This window comes from Zingiber officinale, chromosome 11A, assembly GCF_018446385.1.
Source record: "Zingiber officinale cultivar Zhangliang chromosome 11A, Zo_v1.1, whole genome shotgun sequence".
In the NCBI taxonomy this organism is placed as follows: Eukaryota; Viridiplantae; Streptophyta; class Magnoliopsida; order Zingiberales; family Zingiberaceae; genus Zingiber; species Zingiber officinale.
In genome coordinates this window covers 20938671-20954206 of record NC_056006.1, presented here as the reverse complement: position 1 = coordinate 20954206, position 15536 = coordinate 20938671, and the positions used below count along the sequence as shown (strand labels likewise).

General features: G+C 35.5%; 1 protein-coding gene across 1 annotated transcript in view; it reads left to right on the top strand.

Moving 5' to 3' along the window:
• The first annotated feature begins 6557 nt into the window (after nucleotides 1–6557).
• Nucleotides 6558–15536, top strand: part of LOC122031131 — an 89355-nt gene continuing 80376 nt past the window's right edge. Inside the window, exon 1 of the mRNA XM_042590212.1 lies at nucleotides 6558–7047. The gene's annotated coding sequence lies outside the window, so the exon portion shown is untranslated. The remainder of the gene's footprint in view (nucleotides 7048–15536) is intronic.

Here is a 15536-nt window from a genome sequence, read left to right as displayed (position 1 = left end):
ACAGTACGCTACAGTAAAATCCTAAAACTAGGATTTTACTCCGAGTACAATCTCTCATGCACTCGTACCCTCACCCTTATGACTCATTTGACGCTTTCTTTGCAGCTTTAACCTCTTGCCTTCAAGCCTACTTCCTTTGGCTCTCGTCCCTCGGATGCATCCAAGCCCGCGGCTTGTCCCCAATGCCATCCTTCGCGTATGCCTCGAAGTCGCTTCCCTCGGCCCTTGTCCTCGTTGCCTTGTCCACGGTCCCTCGGATGCTCCATCCTTCACCGGACCCGAAGCCGTCAACCTGAGTCACATGTGTCACCTGCAGTCCTGCACAACTCAAGTACACATATCAAATAACGAGGGTAATCCTAACTTAAACCCTTTGCCCAAACACCAAAACACATGGTCCCGCGGACCATTGGGATTGCTCCAACAAGCATTACTTAAACCAGCTTCCAACTTGTGGGGCCTTCTTAATCAGATCAATGACTATTTTCTTAGACAAAGTCGATAGATAGAAGAAATTGCATACTTGACTGACTTAGTATTAAATAATAGTAAAACTAGTTTAGAATGTTGTGAGTTAATTTTAACTAGTTCTACTTAGCTTGGTGCGCCAGGTAGGATATGCTTGTTGGATGTTTCTATGCGCATTTAAAATTTTATTTTTGAAAAATATACAATGAAAGTATAATAATTTCCTAAATTATTACAACAATCATCATACACACTACATGACCATACATGCATGGAAATAATCATAGAAAAGTAACTTCATTAAGAAATTATACTTGTTGGATGTCGTTTAACGAAAATGACATCAACTAACAACCCTCACAAGAATTGTCTCTATTCGTATCCACGTTGAAATACCTTTGAGATGACTTCTCAAAGCCACAAGCTTTTTCCTCGTTTTGATACTAGCCAAATAAGGAAGATGACACAATCCAAGAGAGGAACCCTAGCTTTATTTTGTACCTAGCGACGAGGGAGACCCAGTGGAACAAATCAAGAAGAGTAGTAGCCATTTGGCTTGCTGTTCGGCGACTAGAATGGTGGTGGTCGGTGAAAAATGGCAAGTAACTGAGGGTCGATGGAAAATGGGACTGGTGGTAGCAGGTGACTCCAATAGGGCTTGAAGGCAGTAGCACAAATGGTGGCGACACAAATGGTGGTAGTATCCTTTGTTTGGCGGCGACACAAGAGAGGGAGAGAGAGAATAAAAAAACCTAATCAAAATAAGTTCTTGTTATTTTTATCTCTTGGATGGGTTTTTATACAGCTCCATCAGGATTTGATAAGCAATATCAAACCCATACCTACTAATCCAATTTGATCCATTAGCATTAAGTTTGGTTCAAAAACCAAACCAACTTGGTTTAAAACCAATATAATTTTGGTTCATTATAAACCAAATCAATTTTGGTCCAAAACTAAACCAAAATAGATCCATCTTCCCTACAAGAGGCGTAGCCCACTAATTCTTTAAGCTCAACAAATATCTTCTATATTCGTCCTTTGTATGCTCCTACCAGACTTACTTTCTCTCAATCTGAGAATCTAATTCTCAACATTATTTTACATCTTTTAGATATACTCGTAGTGAGTGTGACCCAATAGATTCATAGTTGTGTTGGCTATCTATAATTAATCATTAATTATGAATCAATCATGAGTAGTACCTTGTAGTACATCATGATCCCCAATTGACCTAAAAATCATAGTTGATCCTAGAATAAATTTTAAACCCTTTAGTAGTTACATTTATAGTACACATGTTCCTTTCACTCATCTTATACCCACTGATTCAAGACATGACCTATGTCTCAGTCCCCACTAGACTTACTATGTCACACCTAACGCAAGTAATAATTTTTGTCATGTGGATTCAAGTTACTCAAATATGTGTCAAAGAAGATCATCCTCTTGATGTGTTATGCTTTGGCTAAAAATTTACGAGTAATAATCCTAACAAGAGACCTTAGGATATACATCTCCTTTGTAAAAGGAGTGGTGAATCTGTTGTGGACTTTTCAAATATTTTTGGGCATATTGACTTATATTCAATCATCCTAGACTTACACCTCATAAGAGTGGTTTGCTAATGTGCGTATATTATATACACTTTTATGAATATTTTAACACGCATCTACATGTATTTCATGAGCATAATTTATGTTTATTGCACCCTATTTTATTATAATATTATATTTCTACTCCTTTTGTTCAGAGATCTACTATTTGCTTATTTTGATTGATAGGATGTGCTTAAATGAAGTCTAGAGCTTCCCAAAATGCCTAGGCCATGCTTATGAGGCATGGACTTATGAAAATATCGCACAAACCAATGCATACACAGCTTGACTATGCCTTTTAAGCACGGTCGTGTTAATTCCATACGGTCATATCAATTCCACACGGTCATGTCAATTTCACATGGCCATGACATTTTCAACACTGTAGATAAAAAGTAAATTAACCATAACTTTTTTACTTGGTTGGAGTTTTGGACTATTCTTTATACCAAATTATAGCTTACTTCAAGATCTACAACTTTACTAAAGACTTCAACTCGAAAAATACCACATTAATATGCGCTAAAATGGTCTACAAAGTCCACATGGCCTTACCATGTCAATCCACATGACTGTGTGGAATTTCCAGAGGAGAAGAATACTTTGGCTGTGTAGAATCCACATGGTCGTGCCATTGAATCAGAGGCAAGATAACACATGACCGTGTAAATTCACACGACCATGTCAGGACCCAACCAAGGGTCGTGTCTAAAGCTATAAAAGGGATTTTTCTCTCCTTTTTCACTCATCTTTGGCTTGGGGTTCATCCTCATTCCTTGGGGAAGGGTTCTTCTCCTTGGAGGAACCCTAAATATTCCATCTTCGTATATCTATCCACCTCCGAAGCAAGGATTGCATCTAAAAAGACCGACGCTACATGGATAAGCTTTCTCTTCTCTTCTTTTTATATTTTGAGTTGTAGATTGTTTTATTTCTTATCTTTTGGTTGTATTTCCTTTGCAATGGAGTAGATCTCTAAATCTAGGATGTAGAAAGTAGTTATGATGTGATGTGACATATGAACTATGTATTTGGATATTTTCCTATGCTATAATATGTTTATACCATGTTCTATGTGTGTTGTACCATGTATATGTTTGACAAAATGTGTATGAGGTTAAGTCATATAAATGTGAGGGATTTGTCTCTATATTAAGGTTGCTACTAAAAAAAAAAAATGTGGAACCGCCACATCAACGACCCCCCTAGAGTCGGTCCCATGGATATGAAGGGAGGTAAATGCAGGTACACAGCTGAAAGCACATAGCCGGGACGCTAACCCCAGGCAATGACACCCCGAGGATCGAACCCTGGACCTTTCGGCCACGAAACCATACACCCCCAGCTGTGCTACGCCCTGGGGACTATATTAAGGTTGCTACTAGATTGGATAACCAGGGGATCGTTAGTGAAAGAGGATACCATTTAACCGGACATATTATGCCCTTAGTGATAGAGGACATCGATACTTACCCACTTTCTAGAGTCAAAAAATCTTAACATAGGGACTAATCCTTATTAAGACATTCTAATTAAAGTGGATACTCCAGTGCTATCATTAGGAAGTGATTGTGTAATATAGGAATGTATGACTGGAGGGTAGTAGTGACAGGGATTTCTTCTTAACTGGACTTCCTAGGCTACCTCTCTACTTAATGCATTAGAACTTAGGTAAACTCTTCGATGCAACCTATGTGGGGGTTGTGTTAGGCTTTAATTAGAATCCCTATGCAAGTGTAAGCATAAAGTTAGGTAGATGAACAATACATTGGGACATTAACTAGCTTCATAATAAAACCAAAATCCTAGTATGTATCATCCTTCATTCACTTACACTCCTTCTCTCTGTCTATTCTCTCTTTTCCTCTGTCTTCTCTACTCTCTTTCTCTCTTTGTGTTCGTGACAAACCAACTTCAATTGTCTAGATAATTTATTGAGGGAAATTAACTAGTACTTAATCAACAGTCCTTGTGGGATCAATATTTTTATTACTGACGATGTAGTCATGCATTTGCGACTTTGTAATAAGTTTTTTTGCGCCATTGATGGAGATTATTTTTTATTAACATTAGTTGATTAGCATATGAGTTACTCTAGACATTTATCTTTTTCTTTTTTATTTTCTTTCTTATTTTATTATGGATTTTATTTCTTGTCTTTAAATTTCATGTTTATTTTTTTAAAAATCAATCCAAAAATTGGCTGAGTACCTTGATTATTTTATATCTCTTATATCCATATGCTATGTTATAATTTCTCACTATGTCTTGTGTGTTTAGTGTTATTGTTTCAAGTGAGACCCAAAATTTTTCTTTAGCCATGGATTGGTATTCTTGGCAACTTGGAGGCTTAAATGCAAAGTATAATTTGGATGATGAGCAAATACTAAACATCTGTATAGTATGTGGTAATCAAACTCATCTGTTTGCCATATTTCACCTCTTCCAAAATGAAGCTGACCCTTCCACAGAACCAACTGATGATATCTGCATAGTTTGTGGTAGCTTATCCTATCTAGCCACTATATGTCACTTCTTCCAAAAGGATGCTACCTCTTCCGCAAACTTCGGAATCTATTCCAACCTGTACATCAAGATAGATATGATTTAGTTCCTAGAATTTGTAGCTATGACTGGGGAGATCATCAGACTTAGAATTTTCAACCCAACACATTTCTGAGGAGAATGAGCAATTACAATCACGGTAGCATATCTTTGACCTACCTCAACACTATAATCAAGATGGGATGGATTATCAGAATTTTGAGTACAATAACATTCAAAGTGTTGAGCAGTCTTCTCAAGCAAATCAGAATTCATCAGAATTTTAAGATGATTCACTATTAGATAGACCATAATAGTTGCCACAAGATGAGTCAACTGACTAGGAGAACCCCCGAGACCCAATTGACGAGTCAAGTCCAAATCTAGAGCTTCAGTTGAATGATGGTTTCGAGGGGATGGATGTGAAGCTGATAGCGTCCCTGCTTATGATCCCGTATCTATACAAGACTCCTCCACTGATTTGCATGAAGTAACTATTTCTGATGATACTCCATACACTGATAGGACTATTAATGCATCTTCAACCAATCTTGCTATAATTCCTTTTGCAACTTCTGATAGTACATGCTTGATTGATGATGGGAACATAGATGAGGCAGAAGTTGATATTAATATGCAGCCCTCTGAGTGGGAAGTGGTGGATAGCTAGAGACTCCGAGGCTGGACACTTCCATTTTTGCCTACACTTAGTTTTCATCAGAACAAGGCCTCTACATCAACTATAATGATAGTAATCTTGGCCAGGGTACTTCAAGTGAACCTTCTCCAACCATCAAGAAGAATCTTTAAGAAGGAGAAGAAGAAGAGAGCAATTTCTCAAGATGAGATTCCCACGGTACAAGCTCTCTTTGTATTTTAGGCCATTAGCCAAAAAGTCCGGAGGTATCTCACTCCGACAAGATCATGATTTAAGTGATCTAAATAAGAGGTCGAGCTAATGACCTTAAACAAGCGCTTCTTGGGAGGTAACCCAAGTTCTCTCTTGTTTTCATTTATATTTTTAGTCTTTCTAGTTTCATTTCTTTCTTCATAATAAACCTAAATCCTTTACTTAATTTTTTTTTTGTCTATCTTCTTTTAATGACGCGACATTTAGCATACATCATTTGGTAACTTCTCTTACTTTAAATCTCCTCCGCATTATTTCTAGTTTTCATTGGGACAATGAAAAGTTTAAGTCTGGGGGGATGTTTGGGTTTAGTGTAGTGTCTGTCATATTCCTTAGTTTTTGCACATTTCTTTTAACATAATAAATTTTTCCTAGTTGCATCACTTATCATGTCATTGTTGTTAGTTCCTTATAGTAAAATGCTAGCACGTTTCATCTAAATATCTATATTGTGTGACTTGGTATGCTAGTATGTCTACTGATCGATGTTTTCCTATTCATAGTAGCATGAAGTGAGTATTGATATTACTAGAAGAATTTGAATGTTGACCTAGTTTTAGGATCTCTTCACATTATGCTTGACTTTGATGGTAGATAGTTTGAAAAATAGTCATGATTCATAGAATTAGACTAGTACTTTTGCTTCTTAGTGACCTTTCAACTACATTTTAGTTATTGGATAAACTCAGATCATGCAAGCTCATTTAGAAAAATTAATCCCAAAAAAAAAATGAAGGTTTGTTCAAGTGTTATACTTAACATGTAGTGTCCGAAATCCACCCATGCTAACTCTATGCATAATTACAGGAAGTCAAAATATTTAATCTAAATAGCATAGAATTACTAATGATAATTGAGGGTTTACCCTAAAGATTTTTCTGAAGATTTAAAAAAAAAAAATAGTACTTAAATGGAATTAATATGACAGAGTTAAGGGAATAAATTATAGGGTCTTGAGAAAGCCCGTTTGAAATATTCATTTAAAGGAGGAGTTGATTTAATATATAAACCTAAGTTCATTAATCAAACCTAAGATTATTTTCTCTCCCATTTATTTCCACACGCCACCCCTTTCCTAGCTCGATTCAGGGTTCACCCCTCTCTCCCCCTCTCTCTCATGAACTCTGCTTTGCCCCAATTCATCACCGTAGGCTTTGTGTGTTGCAACCACCACTCCCTCACTGATAGAGCACCACAGTGATAGCTGAGGTCGTTGCCCAACGTCACCTCACGCTTCTCACAGCTGATCCTTCTTCTCCCCTTTTGATCAGCCGCTACTTTTCCCGATCGATCCATCACCACAGTTTGCCTCGCCATTGACGAGAAATCCTACACCACTGCCACTACACGCCTGATTGCCTGTGTAGCCAGCTCTTCATCGCCGAGTTCTCTACCCTGTGCACCACTGCTTTCTTTGCGAGATGCAAGGGCCATCCTCGACTGCTGACATCGCTCAGTTATTGGACATTGATTCTATGTCGAACCCCTCACATCAACGGTGAACCTTACGAGCTTTAAAATGCAAAGGCATGCTCTTCCCATGTTATGTTTTTATTAGTTCCTTAAAACCATGTATGTTTAGTTCTCTTGTATTTTAGTTTTGATGGTTTTAGGAGGCCATAAAATCTTCATGTTTGGAGGACTTTATGAGGTTGTTAGTTTTGATTTTGGTAGTTTCATGTCATGAAATCCTTCACATGATTGATACCTTTGGAGGTTAAGTGAGGTTCTGGATTGGACTTCTAGGGGATCTTTGGATTTTTATCTTAAGGTTATGTAATGTCCTCCTTACCTCTCATCATGATAATTTCATAGGTTACATGTCAATTTTGGATTAGGTTTAAGTTTATGGTTATGTTTTTCTTACTTCATATCATGTTAACCATATAGGACGTATGTGTGAATTTTGGATTTTCAAGCTTAGGGATATGTTTATGCACAAGTTTATGTTCATGTTCTTCTTATACCTTATTATGATACCTTAATATGATCTAGGTTTAGGTTGATGTTTATGTTCCTCTTACATCTTATCATGATATTGTTTATAGATTGTAGCTTCGGATACAAGTAGCTATTTCTTGATGCTCTAGTTGATTCCCATGTTTATGTTTATGCATGCTCACACTATGTTTATGCACATGATTATGTTTAAATTCATGCTTAAGCTTATGTTATGAATTTACATGCTTGTACTTAAGTTTATGCTCATGTTATTCTATGCACATGATTATGTTTAAATTTATACTTAAGCTTATGTTATGAATTTACATGCTTGTACTTAAGTTTATGCTCATGTTATTCTTATGTCTGATTATGATACATTAATGTAATAGAGGGAAATTACGAAATTCTAGGTTTAGGTATATGTTTATGTTTCTTCCTACATCTTATCATGATAACATTTATAGGTTAAGTTTGTGGATCTTTAAGATTTAACATGCTATGAAGATAATTATGGTTGATAACCTTATTTATATATATATATATATATATATATTAGTTTTTGGATCTTTAGGGCTTAACATGCTAGGAAAATAATCATGTTCGATAACCTTGCAAGTATATATAAAATTTGTATTACAAATCTCATTTGCTATAGATAAATGTATTAAAAAAATAAGAAAAAAGGCTGAGCTTTTTTGTACCATTTGATTAAATTTAGTAGGCAATCAAGTAAAATATATATATGTAGGACAAGAAGAAGAACAAGAGTGAAAGAAAAAACAAATGAAAACTACCTCTTCATACAGTGTGGCGTTAGCAAATAGATCCTTCAAAAAAAAACCAAATTCAAGCATTTTCAATAAGAAAATAGATAGGGGGGCTCCCAACGAGGGCTCCTTTTTTGTGAATTAAAAAGAACAGGATGATTAATGGAATAAAGCTTCCTATTTTGTTAGCCTTTTCCTCCCATTGGCCCTAAAACAAGAAATCAAGTAACACATAAACAAGAATACTAGAGGAACAAAAATGATATAGTAGAATGATAATGTTCATTTTGAAAGCAGTTATGACGGCTTAAATTATAATACTTAGGCACCATGCCCTATATATGCCTCAATTAGAGTTGCACTACTACACAAGCTGGGCAGTTATCAGATTAAAAACTTTAACCTACAAATGGTGATCAATGGAAGATTGTGCATTCAGCCTCTCTTTTACTCCACATAAAATTAAATCCAAAATTAATATATAAAAATACATTAATAAAATTTTACTATTCTAATATAATATATAACCCCAACCCTACGTCTCTCTCCATCTTGCAGTGTGACTATAGTTACAAAAACTTTATTGTAAGTGCGAAGTGGAATGGAAATTAAATCACCATTTCACAAAAGTACATTGTGGAAGGAATATCAATTCCACTATCTTCAAGTAGATAATAGACGGGGAAAGTTAATATTTTCAATAAATAATTCAATTATCATTTCATTAAAAAAATAGAAATTAAAAATTAAAAACAAAATTAACTTAAAATAAGCAAAGCATTTAATGAAACATAAAACATTAAAGAAACATCTAATCTAACCTAATTGTATTTAAATGACAACATGAACATAAGAGAAACATGAATAATTCAATTAACAAAACAGTGCAAGAATCTAAGCTAAAGAAAAATGCAAAACTAAAGTAGGAGAAATGGTTGGGACATTTCATCAAACATTTGGTGAGCTTGAATTGAATTAAGCAAAGTATGTGCAATCATAAAGATAATTCAATACAATCAATCAAACCATCAACACATAACAAAGATAAACAACAATAGACAGCATAACTCAATCTAACACTAGTAGAAATAACCCAATTATATCATAGATGCGAATGAAGCATAGAGACACGAATAGCATAGAGGACCCCGAGCGCGGATAGCATTGAGACACGAATTTCAAAGAAACCGACGGAGATTAGCGCTACAGAAAGGGATTGCATGGCAAGGATGAGGTAGGCGATGAGATTGCGATCAAGGGTTACGAGGACCTCGTTACCTAGGAGATTTTGGCGGTGGGGTAAAAGGGAGAGAGGTTGGAGGCGACCTAAGTAGAGGTTGGGGCGGAGGGGGGCCTGCTGTATGATAGCGAGTGAGATGCCACTATCGGAAAAAGTTCGGATGATGTCGGCGGGGTTGGCGTTGGAGAGCTTGACGTGGTCGATAAAGGTGTTGTCTTTGAGAAATGCAACGATTTCAGTAGGGGGCGGATCTGCTGGATCAATTCATGGTCCAACTTTTATATTGATGAAGGACAATGTATCCCCACATGTTAACAGATGGGGGTCATTGCCTCCCACCAATTTCCTTGTCTCGATCCAAGAGCGGATCAGGACAAGGGGACCAGAGGATCCGATCCCTTTCAGTAGGGGCACAGATGTCGGGGTTATCTTTGAGAAATGCTACGTTGTTTTCGTGAAGGGATGTTTTGGCGGAGGAAGTTAAGATGATAATAGTGTTAAAAAATCACTATCATATATATTAAAAAATTATTAATAGATAACATTTTTTTGGAAAATATTATCTTTAATTATTAAAAAATATCAATAGATAACATTTATTTAAAAAGTGTTTTCTTTAATAAAAAAATATAAAACATAGACAAGGCTTTTAATTAAAAGTATTGTAAAAAAAAAAAAGACAACGTTTTTTAAAAAAAAAACATTGTATTTTAAGTGTTGTGAAATTCAGATTTTCTAATAGTGTAGGATTTTTAAATTTCAATAATTCAAGCATTCATAGCTTCAATTCTTATCCTTGGTTAACAACATAATGACTTCAATCCATCTTGAATAACTGAGAATGATATCAATAAACTAATCCTCACAAGAAAATTTTTGATGACTCTCAACCTAATCTCAAATTCATGTAATGGTGGAACACACTCAAGCTATTCATGTTTCATGAACTACCATATGCTTGCTTATCTTCTATTCTTCACCACAATCATAGATATTAGAATTCACAATTATGAAGGCTTATTATGATAGCAAAGATGGCAAGAATCAAATCAAATCAGAGTATGTGTGTTGGAAAAGAAATGAGAAACAAAGTTAAAGGTGATAAGTAGAAGACATGGATACAATGGAATGCCACAAATGAATTTTAGCCATGCTCTCTTTTCTCTTCTCTAAACTTAATGATCAATCATAAAAGAGATTTGTCATTTCTAAATTCTTGAAAAACTAAATGAGCTTACTGGTTTTATAGGCTAAAATTTTCAATTCTGGATTCAGTATTGTAGCAAAATTCCTGAACATATTGATCATAATGATCAGTATTTAACCACTTAGTTAGCAATGTTGTTTCTTGGTTCTACATATAGAATTAATTCAAAGAATTTGTAGTTTTGAACCTTGAACTGTCCCAATTTTCCATTTCTCAAATGCTAGAATTTTAGATTCCCAATTCAACATACAATTCTGGGTACAAGGAACTGAATTCAATTCCCAAAATCAATCTTCTACTATTGCTTCTTTTGATCAATAACTCACAAAACATATACTGTCCTTTAGCCTAAATGAATCAAAATTTTCCATTTTTGAAATTCTGCTTGTACATGAAACCATCACATATTCCAGCAATTCACTTCGATACGAATTTATTTTAAGCTTTACCTTAATCCAACTTGGTGTTTTTCCAACATTTAGAGAGTAAGTCCCTTGTATGTTTTTTATTCACACAAAATTATGCAGCTAAAGGGTTGCTAATCACTTCATATTCCATCACAAATTTGAAAACCATACATTTTCTAGAATTTTGTATTTCTATTTAGTTTTTGTTCAGATTTTGATCTTCGTGGATCCTCAAACCAAGCTTTTCAATTAACACTCAATCAATAATAGCCTGAATTCAATGAGTTACAGCTCATAAAAATTAGTTTGCAGTTTGGTACAACTTTTACTAATGTAGACAGTTTCCATTCCAGCTTCTGAGTTTCACAATTTTGCTTCAGGAATCATAATTCTAGTCTATTATCTGCTATTCATCATCCACTCATTATATTCATCAAGGAACTCACTCTATTTCATGTAATAGAATTCCAGAACCTATGATGTTTAATCAAGTTCTTTGAGTTGCAAATTTCATATTTAAGAATTTTGAATTAGAAGGTGTTTTGATTTGAATCATGAAAAGTGGGAATTATGTGAAGGTTTCTTTTAGCACTCAATTGATTTGAACTTGAATTCCAAGTACTGTTATCAGAAACATCATAAGGATTTGCCACAAAACATCACTTCGATTTCTTGATTCTAAATTCTCAGCTTATTCACCACTGTCTTTTCAGATTTGCCATTAGTGAGCTTGCTATTATTCCAAAAATTGCGAGGAAGTAGTCCACCTTAAAGTCTTATCCATTTGTTCAAGTTGAATTCCTAGATTTCATAGATATAAAAGATCAATTAGACTCAATCTCAAAACCTAATAGATTCTAAAATTTCTGTTGAAGTTTCAAATTCTGATCTACTTTGAATTTTAGTCCAAGCTTTGAGGTTAAATATCTATAAACTATATCAATTATCATTCAATCAATGAGAGCTTGAATTCACTTCTGTTTGGATAGAAAATTTAGTTACAAATTGGCACATCCCTTACTATTTCATTCTTCACTGTTTTATACAAATTTGAGCATTTCTTTTCTTCATCTACAGGTAGTACTCTTCCTTAGTTAGCTAGATATGGACAATGATCACAATTTGCATGATTTAGAAAACAAACAAATTAAATTTCTGCATAGCATACAGTTCATCACAGATTGAATTTTAGCATTTTACCATTTCAACTTTGAGCATTCCATTTAAGTTTTAGAATTAAATGACTTGGCCTTTCTTTCACAAATTTCGAGAATCAAGCCCCTATATGCACCTTCATTTACTTGGATGGAATTCTAAATTTAAAATATAAAAAATTTCTTAAATTCCATCTTAAATTTATAATTCACCAAAAACTAAAATTCTGGATATGTTGAATTGGTTCTCATCTAATCTCACTGATTCCTTAGGTCAAGTTTCATCATTTAATTCTATAGGGCATCACATTTAACATTTAATCAATAAATGCATGATTTCCATTTTCTTTTAGCTCATAAGGATCAATTCAAAAGTTTGGTACAACTTCAGTGAATTGTAATTTTTCCAACTCCTGTAATTTTTTACAGTTGTGCAATTTTAGTATTTAAAGATGTCCATCCAATTTGTGAAGACATGTAGAGTTAAGGCAACAATATTTTTTTCTGAGAATACAAGAGCTTCACATAATTTCTCACTAATTTTAAGAGCTGATGATAAAAGATTGATACAAACTTGATGCAACATTTAAAACTGAATTCTACTTTATTTCTTGTTGTCTTTATTGCATTCTGCATCTAACTCCCTTCTAGCTTTTAAAATTTGTGTCTTCATTTGTATTTAACACTTGTTCCTTGGTTAGCTGAAAGATGATCTTCTAATGATTTGTGATTGGAACCCAATAGAATTGATACAAGAAGATCAAATTCCATCTCACTTTTAGCTTCACTATTTTTTTTTCTTTTTTCCTTTCTTCTTTTATGTTCTGAATATCCTGTTATTGTAATTGTCTTCACTTCTTCAGGAATAATGTTTCAATTTGAAGTAATTCATAAATGAAATGATGCTCATCACTTGAACTTCAAATCCTGATCCATAGTGATCAAATTCCAGTAGCTAAAAGAGCCCACTGTTTTAGTTCTATTTTTGAAATTTCTTACATTGTTTCAGTAATTCCTAGCTCTAATATTTAGATATAAAGTTTGTAGAGTCATGGAGGGAGAAGAACACCATTTGTTTTTGCAAATACCAGGGTTCATTTGAGTTTCTTACTGATTTAAAAGCTGCTGATAAGAATTTGGTACACACTTGATACAAACTTCAACACCTCTTCACCTTTTTTTTTTTTCCTTTTTCTTTCTTTCTAATGGTTCAATTGTATATCAAGTAGACATGCATTTGAATTCCAAAGTCTTCCCTACTAAACATATCTCCTAGTGTTTCAAGTGCTGTTACATCCTAAAAATAAGTGATCACCATAATAGCTTTTTATTTCAGCCCATTTCTAAAACAATGGTCCATTTTCTCCTTTGTTGATTCTTTGTGCCGAAAATGTATCTAGTTGCAACATTCCTAAATTTTCAGTGATCAACAGTAGCTCACATGAACTTAGCACATGGCATAACGAGCTCAAATAGAAAGCTTTCCAAAAGATTTAAACCATGAAACTAACTATTGAATTCATCCCCTTCCTATCCGGAATACCTTCACAGGTAATGTAACTATTTCACTTGATTCCAATCTAAATAAACACTTCCCTTTAACACCAAAATCACAAGGTACTGAATTTTAATTGCTGAATCTAGTGAGTTGTTGTTGTTGTTATTGTTGTTGTTGTTTAACATCATAATTTAGCTTGAACTACATAAGTTTCAAAATTTGACACTTGAAAGAATTTGTTTACCTTGAATCCTACATTGTTAAGCATCGAGGAGGCTCCCTTTTTACCATTTCTGTTTGGAACTTGGATATGCAATAATCTTATTTAGAAACCGTAATCAAACTTGGCCAACCAGTTGTTAGAATGTATACTAAAAGCCTAGTTTTTTGTATAAATATTTATTTTGAAATAAGAATCACGTTGGTCAAATACCTTCATTTATGTTAAATGTAGTTGTTCATTTAATTTATATTGTAGATAACATGGTGTGTGGTGTTACACAGAAGATCATGTTATCAGTTCCTTATAAATTATAAATAGTAGTGTTGGATCGAGAAGCGCTAGAGGGGGGGGGGGGTGAATAACGCTCGTGGCTATTTCGTTCGATTCGCAAAACACTAATCGAGTAAAGCAGCGGAAATATAAAAGAACACAACGCAAACATAAGGTATTTACTTGGTTCGGAGCCTGTGGCGACTTCTACTCCAAGGCCTACGCTCATTGAGCGTTTACATTGGGTAACAACTATAATTTCGAAAAGGATTACAAGTTTCAAGTACAATTCACAATAATTAAATATACCAACGACAATAGAAATGACCGTTTCTAAGCTCCGGGTCGTCGACGTCAAGTTGTAGCTTCGTCGAAACTTCTCGTTAGCAGCTGGTTGCGTAAGGATTGCTTGGAAGGTGATATCCTAGACTGCTGCTCGAGACCTCCTTTTATACACTGTTGAAGGCGCCTTAAAGCCCATCCAAGGTGCCTTCAACCCGTCGATTCAGCCGCGTGGGTCAGCACTGATCCGGTCGCACCTCATCCACTTGAAGGCGCCTTCAAGCCACTCCAAGGCACCTCCAAGCTCTGGTTCAAGGCGCCTTCAGACTCATCCAAGGCGCCTCCATCTCTGCTGCGCTGACTTCTTCTGGCTTGCACCCGAGGCGCCTCCAAGCTCCATGGAGGCGCCTCAGATACTGTTCATCCGAGGCCAAGTGTGCTCTTTTGTCCCTGCACAACGTGTTAGTCCACAAAATATACATATACCTTGAAAGACAAGGTTAGCACACATAGATATGATAAGAAAGGTGTTTGATAGTCTTTGGACTGTCCATGTTTGACTTCGAATTTTCAACCGAAAACCCTAGGTCGACCCGACGCCTACTGTTCCCTCTACGGGGAACGCGTCCTCACCTACTCCTCTCAGGAGAGTTACCTGTTGCCAGTGCGATCCTCCAGATCGACTGGACTTTTGCTCGGCGCTCGATGCTTCCGGACTTTCTGCTGGACGCCCGCTCCCCGACCCGTCCAATCTTTCACCTGGTTCGCGACACCAGGATTTTCCACCTAGGGTTTCCACCCCCTAGGACTTTTGCCTGAAACCCTCGATCCGCCAAGACTTTCCGCATAGGGTTACCGCCCCCTATGACCTAAGGTTACCACCCCCTAGGGTTTTCCACCTGCCTAACCGTAGCTAGGATTTTTGCCTAAGCACACTTAGGACTTTTCTGCAAGCTCATTCAAACTGTTAGATCACAAACCAACTTAACTTTGAATCCTTTGCCATTATCAAAACACGGGTTTG